At 35.7% G+C, this 8,221-nt stretch overlaps 1 long non-coding RNA gene and 1 pseudogene across 1 annotated transcript; both read right to left on the bottom strand.

The window, feature by feature from the left end:
• Nucleotides 1–6,515: 6,515 nt before the first annotated feature.
• LOC149164107 (uncharacterized) lies at nt 6,516–6,836 on the bottom strand. Its single transcript, XR_016260198.1, has 2 exons — nt 6,709–6,836; nt 6,516–6,606 (listed from the first exon to the last, which is right to left on the bottom strand). It is a non-coding gene; the product is annotated as an uncharacterized LOC149164107 (long non-coding RNA).
• Nucleotides 6,837–6,859: 23 nt separating this feature from the next.
• On the bottom strand, nt 6,860–7,915 carry LOC149164106 (protein kinase STUNTED pseudogene; annotated as a pseudogene).
• Between the last annotated feature and the right edge of the window lie 306 nt (nt 7,916–8,221).

Raw genomic sequence — 8,221 nt, 5'->3', positions numbered from 1 at the left:
ACTAGGTCAACTTTATACTTATTTTACTTACTTTTTCATAAGGAATCTGGTGGTATGCTTGGTTTCCCCATATGAGAAGCTTAATTTCTTTCAACCCGCAGAAGAGAATCTTTGACAAGTATTTAAGATTCCTGGGGAACCCAAAATCGACCAAATAAGAAAGGGGTGATGTTTACAGTCATATTTCATGACTTTTCATCAAGAACTCAGTCATGCAGTTCACTCTTTTAGCAAAGGTGTTTATTCTCAAATTTTCCCTGTAAGTGGAGGTATAAGATGCATTGATTTCATGGCTTCTTTTCATTTTTTTTGAGAAGATGGTTTGATGTTGAGATCCTTGTTTATCACTTTGTTCAAGGATCCCTGTATTCCATTTCATGTGAGAGTTTGATATTTTATCATGGTGAAGAAGAGCTTATATGAGTGAGAGTTCTTATAGAAGAACGTCTCATGGAGAGACATTCCACTCTAGTTAAGGGAATTCTTCCTTGTATTCCACTCATCATCACCTTGCAACATTTAATGAAGAAACCTCCCCACTCTTGACATCGGGCCTGAAGAAATAACCCACACTGCGTGATCTTCGTTATCAACTTATGTATCTTCATTAGGGAAAATTTTAAGAACCCCCCCCCAAATTTATAAATATAATAATTGGGCGAATCTCCATGGTATATAGGAGAAATGGAAGGCAATTTTATCAATAATATAATATGTATATATAATTTTCTGGCGAATCTCTCACCAGGCATGGCGAATATTTTACTCAATTATAAAATCTTGTAAGAACTTGGCAAGTCTTTCACTAAATAATAAAACTTTGTAAAGTCCTAGTGAATTTTAGCATTGTGAACTCTTAGAGAATTTTTTGAAGAAGTATAAAATCATATATGATAAGAGCCACATGGTGGAAATATCAATATATTTTTTCACATTTCCACGACATGGAACTTGTCTATAAAATTATAAAAAAACCAACCAGGAACAGGAACAACTCAAATGCTTTGTGATAGCTAGTCTAGAAAAAAGCAACAAATAACATGTCGATAGAATTGTTCATCGATGAGCCGCTATTTCATGGGCAATCTGTAAAGGAGCAGTTGGATATCATATTTCCAAATCCGGGAAAGCCTTTCCCATCCCTCACAAGATTTGTTAAAAATGTTGGGTGTCTAGAAGGTGTGGATTTGCTGAAACAAATGTTACAAGTGGATGGAAACAAAAGAATAACAGCTAATGAAGCTTTGCAACATCCATACTTTCAGTCCTACAGGACTATAAACAGCTGCCATAAAGATTAAAAATGGAAATCAGCTACAAATCTCTTGATGACAACACTATCAAGATAGAGGTCGATGCTCTCTTAAGGACAGAGCTGCTGGAAATGGAAGCAGATGCTATGAAGCTGACACTAGTAAAAGATGGGATAGCACAGCTTCCCATAGTGCATCCCACTCTGGGACAATCAGTTTTTTGATGTTTTGTAGATTGGGTTACAGTCTTGCAACTTGTTTTGGATTTGTCACCAACCTGATGTTTTGCTTCTAATTTATTTTCATCTGGTGATAAACAAAGTCTCAATCTTTTCTCAGGATAAAATAGTATTCTTTATAGACATATTAACTTGGCTGAAAAGTCCAGGACAATATGAACAGGACAGCTTCCAGGTTTTTTTGAAGATTTCTCCTATCAATTTACTGCCGGAGGGTTTTCTGTGATTTCTTGCACTTCTGAAATTTAATCAAATTTCTACTTGAAATAAAAGTTCAGAAGGGACTATATCACTAATGCTAAACACACATAATTGAGAAGCCGATATGAAGCATTGTTTTTTTGGGTGTGTTACAACTTTGGTGACCATGCAGCTCAGTCATTGCATGTTCAGTTTGTAACTCCACCTTGAAAGAGTGAAATGTGTGGTGTAGGATAAGAAGCTCTCTGTTAAGGCGCAATTGTTTTTCCCCAAAATTCTAATATCTAGATTCTATCTTGTTCATGTCTGTGTCAGGTGATGTTTCTTTTCATGTGCATGTGTTTAGTCAGATATAAAATACTCAAGTTCTCACCAGCCTGGGCTACAGTGGCCATTCTGATGATCTATTTCATACTCATTGCATTTTCTAATAAAATGACATTATATTCATTTAAATTATGTGATTGAAATAGGGATACAAGAGCTTATTTGTATTTGAAGGTCTATAAGGCAGAGTATAAGCTCACACCAATCCTTGTTATTCTCTACAAGAGAAAATCAGTTTCTATTTCGCTCCTCAATAACACTGACTAAATATGAGTTTGAAAATCAGTTAAATTAAGAAGACTAAATCCCAGTTTGAAAATCAGTTAAATTTAGATGAAATTACTCATTCAAAATCATTTGGATGAGGAAATTGTCAAATAATTGTAAGTTGTCGTCTTAGAGAACATGAAGGGAGCACATTCGTCATATTCTACCAACTGCAACATACCTACCTTCAATGCACTCTCTGTAAGGACCATAACGGGAGCAAATGTGGACCCATGTACAAATTTTTACTGCCTCAGGGTTTGTTTCGTCCTGTGACTACTAGGTTCGTTAGTCCTTCACATAACTCTCCAACAAAATGAATCCAAGAGTGGAATATAGACTCTTTACACGCAATTTATTTTCTAGAAAGTCTATACAGAGAAATGAAAGTTGCAAGTATAAGAATTATGCTTCAAAAATGAATTTTCTTGTGTAGTGAGCTATACCAAGGGTATGCTTTTGCAAAGTTTTATAACAGAAAAATTTGTCAAGAGGAATTTATTAAGGAAATCTCTTGTTAGAAATGAAATCCAGTTGAGTTGAGATAAAGTCCATAGTTACAAAGAAGTATTGTTGTGGAAAGCAATTCCACTATGACATTCTTGTACATTTTAATACAATATAAAAGGAAATTGATGTGATTTCCAAGCTACTTGAATCCATTGAACACAGAGAGAATCAGTTGAGAACTGATGAATGAACATGGAAATCGATGTAATTCCTAAGCTACTTGAATCCATTTTGAACACAGAGAGAATCAATTGAGAACTGATGAATGAACATGAGCTGAAGCAAAAGGACACTATCATTAAGCTAGTCGACCCTGAAATTGAAGAAAATGATCATGTCAAACAAATCTACTAGCAGTGTACTAATAACGGTAAAATGACTTGCAAGAAGAAAGTAACTTAAATACCACATTTGTTGGAAAATGAAATCAATCAAAAAATGTTCTAACCAGAGATGAAGTTGATTCAAATGAAAGAAGTTCAAATCAGGGTGAGGTGAACCCAATAAATGAGATGTCGATAATCCCAGGAAAAATCAACTAGCAACAATGAAGGAAATCGATTGAAAATAATTAGTTAATTCCATTGTTAAGATTTCAACTTGGATATCATTTGTTGCCCAGGTACATTCTCTTGGAGAAATCGACCTGCATGTTAGGATGTAAATAAGTTCCAATTAAACAGAACATTTTTATTTGAGGGGAATTGAGGTCCAAAAGAGCAGAGTTCTTGGCAGAGGAACAATATAACTGCAAACACCCATTCAATATCTATGGCTGTAGATTGAAGTTCTGCAACCTTGGAAGCACTATTGAGTACTTAACCAGAGCTGTAGAATCATTGGTACTTTATTAGATTTGATATGCAATACAATGCTTGATTCACCTTGATTCCCATTTATTCTGTTTAATTTCTGCATACTGATTCCTACTGATACCGTTCCAACTGCTTGAAACAATAACATTTTCAAAAGGTCTCTTTCACTCTCACTTCAATTAGAACAGTACCCCTTTCTCTACTACATTCATGCACATATGCTTACATTTCCAATTCTGCAGATTGGTTTTCATGAAATTAACCAATACTTGTTTTGCATCTAACAAATTCACATAACTAAACAAAGCACTGAAAATATCACCAAAACTGAGTGGCCTCTCTAGTATTACAAGAAGATTTATTCAAAATAAACAAGAAGTTATTTTAAACTACCCTAGAACAAGTCCATGTGGATGCTTATTTATGACATGCCACAATGTTGTCCATCAAAATATTTTCCTAAAAACTGTCTCTATATTGGGTTTCAATGGTAGGAGTTTTAGAGTTTTCCCTGATGATGACTTGATTTTAAAATAACTTACTTACTTGGGACCATTCACCCTTAATTTCAGAGGTGGCCGTGGTAGAGGAGGCAGGCACTCATCTAACAGTCGAAAGCCCTTTACAAAGGGGAATGGTACCAGCATAGAGAAGAAACACAGACGGTTTGAAGAGGATGATGGATCTGCCAAAGATGAACGATCAAATAAGGTCCAAAAGCTGGAAAATGATGGTGAATTACAGGCATCTGAGACTTCCAAGGCTGCTGAGGATAATTGAGCACCTCAGATGATTCAACAGACCATGCCATACGCTTTATTTTTTTTATTGATTATAGCTTTATTTTCTTGAACAAATTTTGGGTTTCATATTGTATTTCTTGCCTTTTCTTTTTTCCCTACAAAAGGTGTAGGCATTAAAAATTTTGAAGTTAGAGATGTAGGATAGTTTTAATGTTTTGGATTTGAAGGCTGAATTTTTTAAGGTGTAATGTTATAGAACAGCTTTGCAATTACCTGAACTCGAGGAGCAGCGTTTCATGGCAATAAAAAATTGCCAAAATATAAATACTATATAATTATAAGTTGAGCTCATATATTTGCAAAATCTGTTAGATTCTTACAATTATTATTCTTTTAGTGATGAGATTAGTATGTTGTTAAGTCAGCAGAATGGTACCTGTCTCTTCATGTTATTATGTAGCAAAATGGTACCATGGAAGGAATATGACCCACGAACATATTGTGGTGGAATTTTACACAACCTAAACCATTCTTATTGAATTTTGTGGATATTGTCATGATTACGGCTTGGTAATTAAATAAAAAGGAATTAGGTTCAGTCCTTTACAATAAGTGATTAATATGCACATTAGTATGGTGACAAGGTCTTTAGTTATTGCTATTGTTAACCATAAATCCTTCCATCGATGGAAACATTTCTATGGATGAAAAGTGAAAATGCAGTGTGGTGTGTGTTGTGATATCCTTGAAGATGAATAAATGCATTCTACTGTGTAGCTTTTAACTTTTGATTCTCATTAATACCATAGTATTCACCAGTACACCTTTGCATTGTCTTCTGTGATATTCAACCTGAATCTTGAAAACCCTGCATCTGTTCATTCCTGATATTATGCAATAAAAATTGCTAGTGTTATAAATGAAATTTGAAAATTAGAGATGGCTACTCTGTTTTAATAGTTGGTGAATGCTAACCATTAACTATTTGAACCCTTGGTCCTTTTGTTAGACCAAAAACGCATCAGGCATGGCCCTTATGGCGCATCAAAGAAGGATCTCAAGCTTCAGCACATTTGATCCATTTGATCAATCAACCTGGCATCCATGAGAACTGGTTAGTAGTGGGTAGTTCTTTCTACGGTTCTCTCCACCACTTCTGAATTGACAATATAGTAGCATTACCAAAAAGTTACTCTTCTTGGTACTTGTCTACCCAGAGTAGTGTAATGAACACCGTAGATCCATTTTCACTATTTACATGAGATTGACAGTAAAAAGTAGAAATGTGGACACGACACTGAAAAAATCAGCATGCGAACAAAAGATGCCAACTAGTCAAACATTGCTCAGATCTGCAGCCAAGATAATGGAGTACTGACATCTTGATCTTCCTTTCCGCCCATGAGCTTGCTTCTAACTTCAAGGAATGCTTTAACGAAGTCAATGTTATTGTTCAATCCCCTAGTTTTCATACAATCCTTAGCTATTCTTTGAGGTCTAGCATAATACGTCACATTCCTGGCCATATAAGAATATGAAACCACTGTGGCCATGGGAAACTTATAAAGCAACCATAAACAAATGTATTGCTGGCAACAAAACTCACTTCTTTTAATCTTGAATTAAAAGCTTGATGAATTGCTACATCGGCGCAGTCCGTAATCTTCCAAAGAATTGTTTGTTGGCAAAATGCCCACACTATGATCTGTGCTACTAAGTGATACCGTATCATCATCCACCCCAAGCATGGCAAGGGTGAGATGGGTTTGTATATCATGCCCCCCCTGATTTTCTACAATGTCATCCTCATCTGAGGTATCCATATCCTTGATCATTGTATTCTGGCACCACGCCCAGTCAGTCCTCTCATCTTCTCCTTGTAGTAGTTTTAAAATCTGCCATTAGTCATATCTTGGTATTAAAGAGTAAGCAGAGATGAACAGATGTGGTTAACATAGAGTGTTTTATAGCTAAAAGAAAATGTACGAGAAATTGCACCCTAAAGTAATTTTTGCAGGTAAAGAATACCCTCAAAAAACACACGAGGTAGTAAAAACAAGCCCCTGAAGCATATAGAAATGAATAGAGGAAGATAAATTACTTGGCTCATGCAAGGACGGTAATGAGATGTTTCCCTTAGACAAAGCGTAGCAGCAAGCATCATTCTATGCATTTCATTTGTATCATAAACATTTTGCAAACATTTGTCAGCAAGACTTTCCATATTCCCATCCTGTAAGAGTGGTCTTGCCTAGTTTCAACATTTACAGAAGGTTAAACATGAGCCCCTAATAAGGATAATCAATATAAATAAACATGAAGAAGAGAGTCAACTGTAAAAACCAGGACTTACCCACATAATCAGGCTTTCTTGACCCTTGGGACTTGCTGTATCAATTGGCTTCCTTCCAGTTATTAGCTCAGGAAGGACCACACCAAATGCATACACATCCGTCTTCTCATTAACCTTTCCATAAACAAAGTATTCTGGAGCAAGATACCTGTCAAACTACAATCACAATTATTGAATTTACAAATTGGATAGCTTTAATCTGAAAATGGCCAATCGAAACTGGGAAGATGCTTACATACCCAAATGTTCCTAAAACATCACTGCAAGTGATATCTAAAGATGTTGGTGCCCACCTTGCTAGCCCAAAATCTGACAGCTATTATAATAACACGCACATTAATTCTGTTGAAATTTTTCATTAGTGCAGAATTCCAAGTTTCAGTTTACAAGTCTAGATCACTAAGATCTCTTCAAATACTGAATTGTGCAATTTAGTCTTGATTCTTCTTGCAGTAAAAAGATTTATACCTGTGGTTCAAACTCTTCAGAAAGCAAGATATTGGAAGACTTTACATCTCCATGAATGACAGATTCAGAAAAGACATTATGCAAGTAATCTAATGCTTCAGCAACTCCTACAGCCACTTTTAATCGCACTTTCCAAGGAAGTATTGGCTTTTCCTCTCCTCCTGAAAAATATATACATAGTCAATAGCTAGGACTATAATCAAATCTCAGAAAAGAGAAAATGAAAGACCCTGCCATACAATACATAACACTATGATGCTTAAAACGTACTACTGCTTAATATTTCTACACGATTTCATGATTCTTAAAATGCAATACTATTGAGTATATACCATGGAGATTCTCTTCAAGGTTTCCTCTGGATACAAAATTATACACCAGAAGGCGGTTAAGGCCTTCTGCACAGTAACCGATAAGTGTAATGACATGGTTGTGCTTCAATAGAGTAAGAATCTCAACTTCAGAAAGAAGATCTTGCTCTGTTTTGGATGATGAATTGAAGATTTTCACTGCCACCGATTGTCCATCAGGAAGAAATCCTCTGTACACCTTACTGCAGCCTCCTCTTCCTATAAAATTCCCTGCAAGAATAAGGATGTTACATAATTGAATTGAGTTCACAAGGTTAATATACATTTCAAGGGAAATTTCCCATTCAAAACAGAAGCACAGAAATGAAAAACTCCATGAGGAAAACTACAAATGCAACCTGTTGAAAAACCAGAAGTAGCAGATTGCAACTCCTGATATGTAAAATGCCTGTAGGTTTTACTTTGACAAAGGAACTCTAATCTCCTTGCCAAACAATTTTCTTCTCGATCAGAATCATTCTGCTGACTGCAAGGAAACCCTTCTTCTTTAGAGCATGCTTCAATTGGTGGTACCTCATTTGAAGACCGAGCTTCATGTTCATAGTTGCAAACCTTCTGCATAATTTGTCCTTTCAAATGAAGCTCTCCAGTTGCCTGTGTAAGCCTATTTGGCAACTGTAGTGCCCATTCAACTACAGATGTTTGTTTTGATGTAGACTGTGGAGTAGGAAGCT

The sequence above is a fragment of the Pinus tabuliformis genome, chromosome 5_1 (genome assembly GCF_031772625.1).
Source record: "Pinus tabuliformis cultivar Carrire ecotype Pingquan chromosome 5_1, CPIR1, whole genome shotgun sequence".
NCBI lineage: Eukaryota > Viridiplantae > Streptophyta > Pinopsida > Pinales > Pinaceae > Pinus > Pinus tabuliformis.
Note: the sequence above shows the minus strand (reverse complement) of the source record. Positions and strands in the feature narration are given on the sequence as shown.